At 38.0% G+C, this 16599-nt stretch overlaps 1 protein-coding gene across 15 annotated transcripts in view; it reads right to left on the bottom strand.

Annotated features, from left to right (window-relative positions):
* Lrrc7 (leucine rich repeat containing 7) overlaps positions 1 to 16599 on the bottom strand; it is a 468470-nt gene that overhangs the window by 29751 nt on the left and 422120 nt on the right. The gene's annotated exons all lie outside the window — the stretch shown is intronic.

Raw genomic sequence — 16599 nt, 5'->3', positions numbered from 1 at the left:
AGCAATACTAGAATTGTACATATTGATTTCTTTTATGAGTTAATCACTGATTATGTTACTGAGAGTTTTTTTCATGCATATGTGTGCATACCATCCATGTCTGGGCTCATCAGTTAGGCTAGGAAGTCTCTCTCCACCTCCCCAGCACTGGGATTATAGGCTTATGCCACCATGCATTGCATTTCACATGGGTACTGAAGATAGAATTGGGATTATAGGCTCATACCACCATGCATTGCTTTTCACATGGGTACTGAAGATAGAACTCAAGTTCTCATCTTGCAAGGCAAACATTTTACTGACTGGACTAACTCTTCAGTTGCTGTATTTTAAATAAATTATATGCCTACATAGTTATGTGATTCCCTAAATTAATTTAGTTCATAAAAAGTTATTCTAGGGGGCTGAAGAGATGGCTCAGCAGTTAAGGAGCTTGCCTGTGAAGCCAAAGGACTCAGGTTTGATTCCCCAGAATCCACATAAGCCAGATGCACATGGCAGTGCATGTGTCTGGAGTTTATTTGCAGTGGCTAGAGGGCCTGGCAGTCCATTCTCTCTCTCACTAATAAATAAAAAATATGTAAAAACGTTATTCTATTTTATTTTGAGACAATGTCTCACTCTGTGGCTTTGGCTAGCCCTGGATCTCTCTATGTAGCTTGACTCCATGGCAATTTTCCTGTCTCAGTTCCAAGTGTTATGATTCTATATATAGTGCAAACATTTATTGAATGTCTAACAGATAGTAGACCTTGATGGGAAAGGACAGAGATATACAGAATATGCTTTCTGACTTCAATGAGCTCATAATCAAGCAGAAGTCAAGAAAACTAGCAACTGTAAAACACTATAAGTATTATGACAGAACTATAATGGATCATAAAGAATGTTGTACTCAGCTTATACTCGGTGAGTCAGGGTTTCCAGGAGGTAAACACACTTGTTGGCTAGATAACAATGGACAGATGAGAAGAGGAAATATACTGCCGCTAGGGATGAGGGCACATGCAAAGTGATGTTGTCTGCTGCATTAGGGAGACTGAAAGCAGCTATGGGTGATCAGTGGTGAAGGTGGCAAATGTTCAAAGAGTAGGTCAGGGTCAGATGGAGATGGAACTCTCACAACTCTCTGATAAGTCTGAGAACTACTCAAGGATTTTAAGTATGATGGTGACAAGATTTAACTGATACCCAATGCTGAGTTCATGAATGGATATGCACAGTGTGTTGTATCTGCAAAGTGGGGTACTGCCTGGGAGTAGAATAGGTGAAGTTCTGGCCCAAGCATCATGGGTAGACCTTGAAGATGTCATGCTGGTCACAAAGGGCTGCATACCATATAACTCCATTGACAGGAAACATTCAACAGGCAGACAAGGCAGAAACCAAGCAGAATGGTGTATTCCGAGGGTGTTAAAATTTCTTGTGTGAGTTTTATTCCTTACAACAATCATGCATACAACTTAAAGCATTAATAAAATCATGAAGACCCCCAAAAATTAGAGCCACTGTGGCCATGCACACCTATAATCCCAGCCACTTGGGAACCTGAAGCAAAAAGATCTCAAGTTCGAGGCCAGCTTCATCAACTTAAAGAGATCCTATCTCAAAATTCAAAAATAACACATGAAGCTCTTTGCTTTCCCCAAAATACCAAAATGGGGAATGCTTGAGATTGAAACTAATTGAATGGACTTGTGCAACAGAGTTGCTCATAGATTTTTACTACTGCTAATCTAGAGAGGGCTGGCTGTATGCTCCATGAGGGCATGATCTGCTGCTGCATCATAGTTCTGCCCTATTTTAAAAATCAGTCTTTATGCAGGCTATAAGTAAGTGACTGCCAGACACATCTATAATGGTTTTATAAAAACTGTTGATTCTCCAAAGTACTTTTGAAAGAGGGTGAGTTGAGATTTTTTTCACAGTGTTAAATTTGACCTTGTATTATTGGTCAGCTAGCTTCTGTATCTCTGGACATAAACCAAGGACTCAGGAAGTTAGTTTACAAGGCCAGCACTTTCCCATGGTACCTTTATAGAACAGAGGAACTTCATATGTTTTAAGTGATGACGGTGAGTGACTGTGACAGTTTCAGCTATTGTAGACACCAAAATAGAACTTGTCTTAAGGGACTTGCAACTTCATTGGATGAAACTCATTTTTCTTTAGAATCCTACAGAGTGTTCATTTTAGTTGATGCTTAGAAAATGGTTTCTAGGAAGCCCACATTGCAAGTAAAAAATGTATGTTATTGCAGGTCAAATATTTAGAATATTGTGCCCTATGTTTCATATAATAATGAAGATTCAAAGAGGATTACTAGGGGAACATAACTCATGAAAATAACAGAGTACTTTCAATAGTGTTTGAGGCAATGCTATGTTTTTCCAGAAAAGTGTTAAATATTATCTTTCATAATGAGAGCAATATTGATGTTAGCTACATTGTGGCTTAGAAGCAACATTAAATAGATCTACAATAGGAGGAAAAGATGATGACATCAAAATAAAAGAGAGACTGATTTAGAGGGGCTAAGGGTATGATGGAGAGTGGAATTGCAAAGGGGAAGGTGGGAGAGAGGGAGGAAATTACCATGGGTTATTTATGGAACTTGTCAATAAAAATTAAATTAAAAATGAATCTACAATAAGCTAAATTAAAAAATTATTTTTATTTTTATTTATTTATTTGAAAGAGATAGAGAGGCAGATAGAAAAAGGGAGTGAGAATGGGCATGGCAGGGCCTCCAGCCACTGCAAATGAACTACAGGTACATGTGATACCTGTGCATCTGGCTTATGTGGGTCCTAGGGAATCAAACCTTGGCTTTTCAGTCAAGTGCCTTAACCATAAATCAATCATCCCAACCTCAATAAGCTAAATTTAGTCTCTATAATACTAGGACTTGATACATCAAGGATTAAGGTATTATTAATAGTTTTTCTCTCCATGAATCAAAAATGTGATGATGGACTATTTTAAGTTTGATTGTTATATGTCAAATGTTAGGCTTTGAAATTTGCATGCAGCAAAAGGTTTAACCCATTAAAACTAAAGGAGGGCTATAGGGATGGCTTTGCGGTTAGAGCACTTACCTGAAAAGCTAAAGGACCCAGGTTAGATTCCCCAGGACCTACATAAGCCAGATGGACAAGGTGGCCATGAATCTGGAGTTTGTTTGCAATGGTTGGAGGTCCTGGAACACTCATTCTTTCTATTTTCCTCTCTCTCTCTCTCTTACTCTCTCAAATAAATAAATAAATAAAACTTAAAAAAAAAAACTAAAGGACATAGAAAATCAGGGATGGGTGAGGGAAAGGAAAGGAAAGAGAAAGGAGAGGACCACCAGCTGCTAAACGTAATTCTTCAATGTCACCCTGAGCTTTTGTTTACAAAATACTGAAGATAAAATTCATAAGACTGCTGCTGTATCTGCATTGTCAACTTGATTGGATTTACAATCACCTGGGAGATACACTTTTGGGTATGTCTATGAGGGAGTCTTCAGAGAGGTTTAATTGATGTGGGAAGACCCACCCTGAATGTGGGCAGTTCCATCCCATGGCTGGTGTCCCAGACTGAATGAAGAGGAGGAGGAAGCAAACTGAGCACAGCATTCACCTTTCTCTGCTCCCTAATTGTGGACACAGTGACCATCTGTCTCCTGCTCCTGCACCCACCAGCATTCACCTTTCTCTGCTTCCTCATTGTGGACTCAGTGACCAGCAGTCTCCTGCTCCTGCACCCACCAGCATTCACCTTTCTCTGCTTCCTCATTGTGGACACAGTGACCAGCTGTCTCCTGCTCCTGCACCCACCAGCATTCAACTTTCTCTTCTTCCTCATTGTGGACACAGTGGCCAGCTGTCTCCTTCTCCTGGTACCGCACCTTCCCCATAATACCCTCAGAAATTGTGAGCCATAGGGTCCATTGCAGAAGAGGTGACAGGAAGAATGTAAGAGCCAAAGGAAAGATAGGACTCCTTATAATGCACTTTTACAGACACAAAATGACCTGGATATCCATGACCTCACAGTGCCTAAGGCTACCTACACAACATTAGTATAATAGGAGAAAAAGATGATGATATCAAAATCAAAGAGAGGCTTGATTGAGAAGGAGAGGGGATATGATGGAGAGTGGGATTGTGAAGGGGTAGGTGAGGGGGGAGGGAATTATCATGGTTTATAGTCTGTAATTATGGAAGTTATCAATAATAAAAATAATTAAAAATGAAATTGTGAGCCAAAATAAATCCTTCCTTCCTTAATTGCTTTAGTAAAATATTTTGTCACAGCAATGAGACAAGTAGCTAACACAAGGTGGAACTGAAAGGAGAATGCTTTACAGACCCAGGCAACTTAATACAGAGATACAAATAAAAATTCTACAACTGACTAATAGCCCTTAAAACATTGTAAAAATCTTAGGTACATATGGTTAAAGGGATTTTAAACTTAATACTGCTGTTTTAACTAAAGTAGATATTAAAATATGGGCCATTTTCTTGCATTTGTTTTAAATATTCATGATGCAGAGGCTGCAGGAAGGCTGGTAAAGCTCATGGAGACTATGAGGTCACACATGTGATTTCTAAAGTGTAATGGAGTAGAAAATCATAGAACTAAAAACACATTGGTCTTTGGAGCTGTATCTTTCTTTAGGTCATTTTAAAAATTTGTTTTGTAGCAAAAAAAAAATTAGTCTTCAAGCTACAGGTTTTTGTGACCCAAAATAAGCAATTTATTCCCTTTGCTAGGAGGTTGTTTTTAGAAATAACAGATTGACTACTAAGAATGTTACAGCTTGATGGTGATCATTGTGGCCTGCTCTTTTTTGGGGAATTTAATGTATTTGGCTTTGACTACTTTATAATTACATTTTAAATATTATCACTTATTCCAGCAATCCTATTATTATCTCACCTGTGAATGTCATTCTGAAAGGATGTTTTAATCTTGTTTACTTCTTGGTAAAATTTTGAGCTTAACACAGGTTTTGTGTTTTTTTTTTTTTTTTTTAACTTTATCATCATGCCTTATTTTAAAAGCCAATGATTATCTCCTTTAATGTTTAGCTCAACACTGAAAGAGGTTTTGTTCTTACTGATGAATGTCCTCAGGGACTTCATTAGTGTGTGAGTGACCGGTTTAATCAACAAGATTTCAAATATAAGAAGTAGTTAAGAAAAATACTAAAAATTTTATTAGTTACTAAGAGGATGTAGAGCTACACTATTTACATTGTGAAGATAATAGGAAACTAACTATATGCATATGTGTGACTTGGCACTTTGTGTAGTAATCATAAATTATGACTGCTTAATCTAACTTTGGATTTATCTTTACATTAAGCATACATAATTTATATATAAATATGATCTATATTTAAAACTTAAAGAATAACTTACCCAAAATTGTGTTCTAATATACCTTTGCAGCCTAGTTCTGGGCCTTAAAGTTGACTGAGTGTTAGTCTTTAATGAAAATATGTTCTCATCTGTTTCTGGCTTTTACCTAACTTTTTGAAAAGATCTTAGGAATGGATGAAGTTTGAGTTTAAAGAGTGGAAGAGGACTGGGGAGATGGCTCAGTGGGTGAGAGCATTTGCTGCTCAAGCATTAGACTTGAGTTTGATCTCCAGGATCCATGCAAAAGCCAGGTTGACCATGCACGGCTGTAACCCCAGTGCTGAGGCAGGTAGACACTGGGGGATTTCTGAGGCTACCTGGTCAGTGTAAGTGGAAAATGATGCACTCCAGGTCAGTAAGGCTCTGTCTCAAGGAAGTAAGTTGAAAGAGCAATAGAGGAAGACACCTGATGCACTCCTCTGGTCTCAGAGACATGAACACACGTGGGGCACGCCCATCTTCCCACACATGCACACACACCGCACATGTACTGCACACACACACACACACACACACACACACGATATAATAATAAACTTAAGGAGTTCTCATAATTTCTTCACTCACATAAAGAGGAAATGGCACAATAAAAGTGATGTTCCTGTGATATTTTCAATGAATTGGGGCAAAAAAAAAAAAAAAATTAGTCCATATTGGGTTCCCCTGCCCGTAACAGCCATCTGCAGTCCTTGACTTCCCAAACTTCCCTGGTTTGTTTGATCTTAGCTTTGCAAACTACTTTTCCTTAAACTTTTACCTATAAGAGAGTACAGAGTTGGTTCAATTAGTGATTATTTTCATGCTAGGACTTTCTTTGTAGAATATAGCAGTTTTCTTTTAAAGAAACTGTAACTAGAAGTGTCATGAGACTTAAGAGCAGTCTTAATGGTTTTAGTGGCAGATCCAACACAGACTCAGAGTCCGTCCTGACATCTGAGGGTTAGAAATGGTGCAGCTGGTACGATCATGTTTCCATTGGAAATATTTCACATTTTTCAAAGAATAGAAACAAATTTGAAACTAGAGTTGATAAGACCTTTACCACTCTGTTTTCATCTTGATTATTTTCTACTATGCTGAACAGCTGACATGTTGAGGAAATAGAACATAGGTAACATACAACCCTAGCGGCCATGCAGCTAGCTAGCCATGTGGGCTTTGGTTTTATTGATTTTGTTTTTAAAATTTTGAGACTGGTATTTATATGTAGCCCAGGCTGGCCTCAAACTCACTATGTAGCCCTGGCTGGCATTGAACTCATGGAGAATCTCTTACTTCATTCCCCCAGGTGCTGTGGTTGCAGGTGTGCATCACTCTACCCAGTTAAAAAAAGATTAAAACTCTTCTGCTGATGATACAAAATCACACATAATGATACAACTCTCAAATGCAATGATTTTCTAAATATATTTCCAAACTTCAATATTAAATCAATGTTCTTATTTAAAATGATACTTTGGGGCTGGAGAGATGGTTTAGTGGTTAAGCGCTTGCCTGTGAAGCCTCAAGACCCTGGTTTGTGGCTTGATTCCCCAGGACCCATGTTAGCCAGATGCACAAGGGGGTGCACGCATCTGGAGTTTGTTTGCAGTGGCTGGAGGCCCTGGCACACCCATTGTATCTGCCTCTTTCTCTCTGTCTGTCGCTCCCAAATAAATAAAGAAAAATAAACAAAAAATCATTAAAATGATACTTCGGAGGAATCTGTTTGAAACATTGTCTCATGTAGCCCAGGCTGACTTTGAACTCATTATATGTCTGAGGATGACCTTGAATTTTTTTTTTTTTTCGAGGTAGGGTCTCACTCTAGCCCTGGCTGACCTGGAATTCACTCTGTAGTCTCAGGGTGGCCTTGAACTCACAGTGGTCCTCCTACCTCTGCCTCCCGAGTGCTGGGATTAAAGGCATGCGCCACCATGCCCGGCTTGACCTTGAATTTTTATCCTCCTGCCTCCACCCAAGTGTTGGGATTACATGGCTAACATGCTATTTTTTTTTCTTTTCACAATTTTTATTAACATTTTCCATGATTATAAAAAATGTCCCATGGTCATACCCTCCCCCCCCTTTCCCCTTTGAAATTCCATTCTCCATCATATTGCCTCCCCATCTCAATCATTCTACTTACATACATACAATACAACCTATTAAGTGCCCTCCTCCCTTCCTTTCTCTTCCCTTTATGTCTCCTTTTTAACTTACTGGCCTCTGCTACAAAGTATTTTCCTTCTCACGCAGAAGCCCAATCATCTGTAGCTAGGATCCACATATGAGGGAGAACATGTGGCACTTGGCTTTCTGGGCCTGGGTTACCTCACTTAGTATAATCCTTTCCAGATCCATCCATTTTTCTACGAATTTCATAACTTCATTTTTCTTTACTGCTGAGTAGAACACCATTGTATAAATGTACCACATCTTCATTATCCACTCATCATTTGAGGGACATTTAGGCTGGTTCCATTTCCCAGCTATTATAAATTGAGCAGCAATAAACATGGTTGAGCACATACTTCTAAGGAAATGAGATGAGTCCTTAGGATATATGCCTAGGAGTGCTATAGCTGGGTCATATGGTAGATCAATCTTTAGCTGTTTTAGGAACCTTCACACAGATTTCCACAATGGCTGGACCAGATTGCATTACAACCAGCAGTGTAGAAGGGTTCCTCTTTTTCGACATCCCCACCAACATTTATGATCATTTGTTTTCATGATGGTAGCCAATCTGACAGAAGTGAGATGGAATCTCAATGTTGTTTTAATCTGCATTTCCCTGATGACTAGTGACATAGAACATTTTTTTAGATGCTTATATCCCATTCGTATTTCTTCCTTTGAGAATGCTGTATTTAGCTCCATAGCCCATTTTTTGATTGGCTTATTTGATTCCTTATTATTTAACTTTTTGAGTTCTTTGTATATCCTAGATATTAATCCTCTATCAGATGTATAGCTGGCGAAGATTTTTTCCCATTCTGTAGGTTGCCTCTTTGCTTTATTCACTGTGTCCTTTGCAGTGCAAAATCTTTGTAATTTCATGAGGTCCCAGTGATTAATCTGTGGTTTTATTGCCAGAGCATTTGGGGTTGTATTCAGAAAGTCTTTTCCAAGACCAATATGTTGAAGAGTTTCCCCTACTTTTTCCTCTAGCAGTTTTAGAGATTCAGGTCAGATGTTAAGGTCTTTAATCCATTTGGACTTAATTCTTGTGCATGGCGAGAGAGAAGAATCTATTTTCATCCTTCTGCAGATATATATCCAGTTATCCCAACACCATTTGCTGAAGAGGCTGTCTTTTCTCCAATGAGTATTTTTGGCATTTTTATCGAATATCAGGTGGCTATAGCTACCTGGACTTACATCTGGGTCCTCTATTCTGTTCCATTGATCTACATGTCTGTTTGTGTGCCAGTACCATGCTGTTTTTGTTACTGTGGCTCTGTAGTATAGGTTAAAATCAGGTATGGTGATATCACCAACCTTATTTTTGTTGCTTAGTATTATTTTAGATATTCTAGGTTTTTTGTGATTCCAAATGAATATTTGTATTGTTTTTTCTATTTCCATGAAGAATATCTTTGGAATTTTGATAGGGATTGCATTAAATGTGTAGATTGCTTTTGGTAAGATTGCCATTTTCACAATATTGATTCTTCCAATCCAGGAACAAGAGATTTTTTTCCACTTTCTAGTGTCTTGTGCAATTTCTCACTTGAGAGTTTTAAAGTTCTCATTGTAGAGATTCTTTACTTCCTTGGTTAGGTTTATTCCAAGGTACTTTATTTTTTTTTTTGATGCAATTGTGAATGGGAGTGATTCTCTGATTTCATCCTCTGTGTGTTTGTTGTTAGCATATATGAAGGCTACTGATTTCTGTGTATTTATTTTGTATCCTGCTACATGGATGTAGGTTTTTATCAGCTCTAACAGTTTTCTACTAGAGTCTTTAGGGTCCTTTATGTATAGAATCATGTCATCTGCAAATAATGATAACTTGATCTCTTCCTTTCCAATTTGTATTCCTTTTATGTGTGTCTCTTGCCTTATTGCTATGGCTAAGACTTCCAGAACTATATTAAATAAAAAGTGAGGACAGTGGACACCTTTGTCCTGTTCCTCATTTTAGTGGAAAAGCTTCCATGTTTTCCCCATTTAATAATATATTGGCTGTAGGCTTGTCATAAATAGCTTTCATTATATTGAGATATGTTCCTTCTATCCCAAGTCTCTGTAGGACTTTTATCATGAAGAGATGTTGGATTTTGTCGAACACTTTCTCTGTGTCTAATGAGATGATCATGTGATTTTTGTCCTTCAACCCATTTATATAATTTATTACATTTATAGATTTGCGTATCTTGAACCATCCCTGCATCTCTGGGATAAAGCCTACTTGGTCAGGGTGAATGATATTTCTGATATATTCTTGTATTCTGTTTGCCAATATTTTGTTGAGAATTTTTGCATCTATGTTCATGAGGGAGATTGGTCTGTAATTTTCTTTTTTTGTTCTATCTTTGCCTGGTTTTGGTATCAAGGTGATGCTGGCTTCATAGAAGGAATTTGGTAGAATTCCTTCTTTTTCTATTTCCTGGAAAAGCTTAATAAGCAATGGTGTTAGCTCTTCCTTATTTTTGGTTTGCCTTGTTCTTCTTTTTCCAAGGCTTTAAGGTGAAGCATTAGGTCATTTACTTGTGACCTTTCTAATTTCTTAATATAGGCACTTAAAGCTATAAATTTACCTCTTAGGACTGCCTTCATTGTATCCCAGAGAATTTGGTATGTTGTGTTCTCATTATTGTTTGACTGTATAAATTTTTTGATTTCCTTCTTGATTTCTTCATTGACCCATTCATCATTTAGTAGTGTATTGTTTAGTTTCCATGATTTTGTGTATGCTGTATAGCCTTTCTTGCTATTAATTTGTATTTTAATTCCATTGTGGTCAGATAGAATGCAAGGAATTATTTCAATTTTTCTGAATTTGTTAAGATTTGCTTTGTGTCCTTATATATGGTCTATTTTAGAGAATGTTCCATGTGCTGCTGAAAAGAATGTATATTCTGCAGCATTTGGATAAAATGTCCTATATAACATGGTACTTTTTAATCATCTTACTGTATTTACATGCATGGCTCAGCAATGTTTTCCTGAAGAAACAGTCCTGCACTGAGTGATTGCTATTTGCTTTTCCAGGCAAGAACCCTAATCCTCTTTAAATTCTAATCTCTAGGTGTTAATATTTTCCAATTGGCTATTGCACACCACTTGTTGTTTAAGAAAAGTTTTATGAAAGTATCATATCTGTCGGAATTCTATGATTATCAAGATTGAATTTCTACTAAGAGGAGGCTGTAAAGAATACATTTCTAGCAATGTTTCTGAATAGATTTTGGATGTTATTTTTATTTTATAGGCCCCATCCCATTGTTACTGTTCTGAAACAACCAAGTGGCAATCCAAGCCTCAAACTGCAATGTGGCTAAGAGGCATTTGGAACAGTTAGGGTGTTGCAAAACAACATATGCTCAAAATTTGTTTTTAAAACCCCAGTTTGCCAATGAAATGATTGGCATCTATTGCATATTCCTCCTAACACATGTTGCCCAAAGTGTAGTCTACAAGTAGTGTGATATCCTCCCTTCTCCCCAGTGCTGTCCTCATATAATTTAAGTCCAAGCATTGTGCTTCATAATCACTTAAGCTTGAACTAAACTTAGGATGGGACTGACATATAAATTATATCACAAAATGTCCTTTGTGGGTAGGCTGGGTCTGTAACACAAAGTTCACTGTGAGCCTGTGACTGGGTTATATTTTGGGGAATGCTTAGTACAATACCTATGACATATATGGAAATGGGTTACAAGTTTTACTTAATAACTTTAAATTCTAGGCACTTAGTCCTTCTTCCTGCAAATGGAGCAAGGAAGGATGTTAGTCCTTGAATGATAAGCTTTGAATGCACCATTAAAAGTTATCTCATTCACAGAATTTTGGGTTGCTTTAAGAAATACGGCAAAGCCTGGCATCAGAGCACCAGTTAATCTGTTAATCTAGTTTCCTCTAACAACGTCCTGTGGAAATTAAAGTCGCTAATTTATTGAATTCTGTACCCATGAATTATTTCTTTGTGAATTTTTAAATGCAAAGATTATTGCGGCATGCTGCACTGGCAGATTTTGACAGCAATGCTGCCTTGGTCCATGTGTCATGTGATTGTTCAGAATCAGTGCTGTACACAGACTCCTAATTACCTAGTTCAATTGAGAACACATGCTGACTTCTGAGGACTCATTGAAGCAAGCATGTGGATTCTAACTAATTAGAGCATCCTGTAAGACTTTCAGTATCATACTAGTCTTCACTCTCCAGGGTATGAATTTGCCACATCATCTTTTGCTAACTTGAATTTGTAGGCATAGGCATGATTTTTGGAGCTTATTAAGAGTAAAGGATCCAGAGTTAGATCAATCTGGTTTCAAATTTTGTCTATCATAGAGAAGCTAAATGATCTCGGGAAAGTTAATTAATTCCTCTGGGAATCAGTAACATGACAATAATAATACTTAGCTCACAGACGTTGCTAAGAAGATCACATGAGGTCATACGTGCAATGAGATTAATATGATGCCTGACATACTGTAGATAGTAAAGGCTGTTAGTTTTGATTGCTTTATCATCAGATTTATTGAGTCCAAATCTTTCATGTCTCAGTCTCATCTTGCCACCTTGAAAGCAGTGTCCCTCTGTTGTGATAAAACAGATCGTGGCTCCTGTCCCTTTCATTAAGAGGGCAGAGGTAGACATTATACAGGACCATTTGCATCCAGTGTCCTATCATTTTGTTTTTCTAAGTACATGAAAGCAGTTTTTCCTTGGACATGACCTCCAAAATAATGAATCCCATGGTGAGTGAATTTTTTTTTCAAATACTAAGCATGGTGTGGCTAAATCAGCTATGGCTGCAGGGCTACTCACACTTGATTCCTTTACCTGAAGGAGACCGTATTTTTTTGTTTGGTTGGTTTTTGAGGTATGGTCTCACTCTAGCTCAGGTTGACCTGGAATTCACTATGTAGTCTCAGGCTTGCCTCAAACTCACTGTGATCCTCCCACCTCTGCCTCCCGAGTGCTGGAATTAAAGGCGTGCACCACCACGTCTGGCAGGAGACTGTATTTGAATGGGATCACCTTGGGTCTCAGAGGGACATTAACTGTGTAGTCAGCTACTGGTTTACATTCTGTGTCTGGTACAAAAGTCTGTCACATGAAGCTCAAGCCTGAATTCTTCCTAAAGCTTTTGAACTTTTGAGCTATCTCAAGGGTTTTACCATAATGATCTCCTACTACATCAGACCATAGATCATAACTGAAGGACACTGCTCACCATTGCCAGCCTCTACTCCCCACCTCTTAGGAAGACTGCCCCATTTTCTCTGTGTGATTACACCTCAGTCTATGGAATTGGCTGGTGGAACTACTCCCATCAACAATACTGAAGAAAATGAAACAAATTTATTGGTCACTTTAACACACAAACTTTTCAGTGTCTCCAAGGTATTCATATGATCTAGGAATCTCAGTGAAGAACATTCATACTTCTACAGATAATAAAGTAATAATATGCTTCCAAGAATATACTTAGCCCAATTATTTACTGGAAGGGAATATGAGTTATATTGCCATTTAAAATTTGCATGACTAGTGTCTTTGTACACATGAAATTTACCTCAGACTCAAGCAGTGTCCATTATATTTAAATAGCTATTTAACTTGATTCCTCTCACAGCCAGCTATAAACTTCAACATATAGCAAAGTGTAGTTTAATATTTGATATTTTGGGGTAGGTATAAGCCCTGGGTTTTATTTTAGACTGTATGCAACCTCTGGAAGCATGGGATATGGGGCCCAAGAAATGCAACTGGAATATGAAAGCAGGCAACCCTTTCTCTGAGAATAGACAAAACTTTATGTAAACTGACTTTAGAGCATTTAAACACTGCTAATCAGGATTCCATCTTAAGTTCGAATTGCCACCAAAAGTAGTCAATAAGTTGGGCTGTTCTCTATAGATCTGGAAGTTCTGGTTGCTTCCATCAATTCTGTGATACTGGAGATTCACTCTTTAGACTATGAACTGTTTTGGAGTGTAATAAGGCAAAGAAAAAAGACTTTGAGGGAAAAATATTTCAATTAACACATTATACAATTAAAAGTATCTGCAACATTTAGCCAAAAGAGCAAATTAGAAGATCACAGACAGTTAATTCTTACTAGAGTCACCAAAATGATGCAAATGAGAAGTAAACAAATAGTTATAAGGTATGCATAGCCACCACAGTGGAAAAATCATAGGAAATTATCTTAAAACCTCACATCTCAAGCCTTGCTATTGAATCATAGGAAATTATCTTAAAGCCTCACATCTCAAGCCTTACAGTTGAAAACAGCAGAGATAAAACAATATTCTAGCATATTGGCTAATTAGCTATCTGTCAAGCCTTAATTTTAAAATATTATTTATTTATTTGTTTTCAAAGAAAGAGAGAGAGAATGAATGAGTGGTCAGGGCCCTCTTGCCACTGCAAACTAACTCCAGATGCTAGCTTCATGTGGATACTGAGGAATTGAACCTGGGCCATTAGGCTTTGTAAGGAAGCATCTTTTTTTCTTAAACTTTTGTTTTGTTTTTATTTTTATTTATTTATTTGAGAGCGACAGACAGAGAGAGTTAGAGACAGAGAGAGAAGGAGATAGAGATAGAGATAGAGAGAGAGAGAGAGAGAAAGAGAGAGAATGGGTATTCTGGGGCCTCCAGCCAGTGCAAACGAACTCCAGACACTTGCGCCCCCTTATGCATCTGGCTAATGTAGGTCCTAGGGAATTGAGCCTCAAACCAGGGTCCTTAGGCTCCATAGGCAAGTGCTTAACTGCTAGGCCATCTCTTCAGCCCATAAGGAAGCATCTTTAAGCACTGAAGCATCTATTCAGTCCCTATTAATTCTTAATTTAAAAATATTATCTTGTTCTTTCCAGAAATAAGAGTGGAAAAGTTTACATTCTGATGAAAAAGGATAGAAAAACATGTATGTTGAATTTTAGCTATCCTAAGAATGTTCAGTTCATTAACTTTTTATTGAAAGAATTTGCATAATGCGTATGAAACCAGACAAAAATGAGACATAAACAATGTTGCTACAGATACCTGTGTTTTGACACTGCCTCATGACAGTCTCTTCAAAACTTCATGCTGGAATAACTGGTAATCACATGAAGAAGAAAGAAACTAGATCCACATCTCTCACATTTCACAAATTCAGTCTAAAACTAGATCAAAGACCTTAATGTAAGACCTGACACTCTGACACTGTTAGAGGAAAGCAGAGGGAAGCACTTCAAAGTAGAAATATGGGCAAAGTTAAGTAGTAAAACCAGGACTTGACAAATGGAGTTGCAGGAAATTGAAAAGCAATGCAGCAAAATAAACAATATAGAGCAAAGACTGCCACACATTGTAGAAAATCTAGCCAGGTGTGGTGGCTCATGCCTCTAATCTCAGCACTCAGGAAGCCAAAGTAGGAAAATTATGGAGTTCCAGGTCAGGCTTAGCTAGAGTGAGACCTTGTCCCATAGTACCTAAATAAATAAATAAATAAATAAATAAATAAATAAATAAATCTGTTGCTAGTTCTATTTCTGAGGGATGAACATCTGTAGCATATAAAGAACTCAGAAATATAAATACTAATGTCCCAACAATGAGTGGACAAATAGCTCTGAAAAGATGAAGTATAAGTAGCCAATAAAAATTATGCAAAATAGTTAACATTATTAGCCATTATGGAAATATAAATCCAAACTACAATGAGGGGCTGAAGAGGTGGTTTAGCAATTAAAGGCACTTGCTTTCAAACCTGACAGCCTGGGTTGATTCCCTAGCACCCATGTAAATCCAGATGCATAGAGTGGCACATACATCTGGATTTCCTTTACAGTGGCAAGAGGCTCTGGTGTGCTCATTCCTTCTCTCTCCTTAATATTTTCTCTCTTTCTGCTTGAAAATGAATAAATACATAAAAAAAACCCTACAGTTGGGACTTCCAGGTAACATGGCAGTATAGTAGTCACATCAAAACAGCCTGGGAGGGAAAATAAGTGGAAAAACAGTAAAATATACTCTTCTTCCAAAACATGAAGGTGTATAAGGAATTATCAACCTCAGCAGAGAAACAGAAGAGACCTAGAGCTTCTAGCAAGCAGGCAAGCAGCAGGAACTAGCTTTTTCCATGGCACTGGTCTGTGTGGCTGCCTGGCTCTTAGCCATAGAAGCAGAAGCCAGGTAAAAGGGTTTTCCACTCACACCAGCCTCCTTGCAAAGTAAAGGAACCTGAGGGGGAAGACAGCAGCGATTAGCTGAGCAGCTGCTGAAGGAGAACACAAATGGGACCAGCTAAGCAGCTCAGGTACAACTCTAAGTACTCTGCATAGCTTCCCTTCCCCAAACCACTGTGAACCACCAGAGAACCACCTCCAGCCACACAGCATCCTGCATAGCCAGTCCGAACACCAGATTGAGTGACCCAAGCAGTCTAACCAAGTCCATAGTGCAACAGAGAGGGACTGAGGTGGACACTCAACATACGTGAGATTAGAAGCCATCCCAAAAGGTTACAGGGCCTATTTATACAAAGCTAAATACAAAGTTAGGCCTGAACTGGAAATGCTAATCTCACCTTCCATGTCAGGTCAGGTTATGTGTTAGATTTGATTGATATATTTTTGGTTAGCTTTACCACTCTCAAATGAGCTGTATTTTTTTTTCTTTGTTGACTATTGTTGCCTTTGACATTTCCTGATTTATAGGGTAGCAGCTGGAGACACTGGTGTGTTCATTCTCTCCCTCTCTCTTTCTCTCTCTCTGCCTCTTTCCTTCTCTCAAATAAATAAATAAATAAATATATTCAAAAATATTTTATTTATTTAAGAAATAGGGAGGGAGGGAGAGAGAGAGGGAGAGAGAAAGAGAGAGAGAGAGAGAGAGAGAGAATGGGTGTGCCAGGGCCTTTAGCCATTGCAAACAAACTCCAAATGCATGAGCCAGTTTGTGAATTTGGCTTATGTGGGTACTGCAGAATCAAACCTGGGTCCTTAGGCTTCCCAAGAAAAAGTCTTAACCAC

The sequence above is a fragment of the Jaculus jaculus genome, chromosome 19 (assembly GCF_020740685.1).
Source record: "Jaculus jaculus isolate mJacJac1 chromosome 19, mJacJac1.mat.Y.cur, whole genome shotgun sequence".
NCBI classification, from domain to species: domain Eukaryota; kingdom Metazoa; phylum Chordata; class Mammalia; order Rodentia; family Dipodidae; genus Jaculus; species Jaculus jaculus.
Note: the sequence above shows the minus strand (reverse complement) of the source record. Positions and strands in the feature narration are given on the sequence as shown.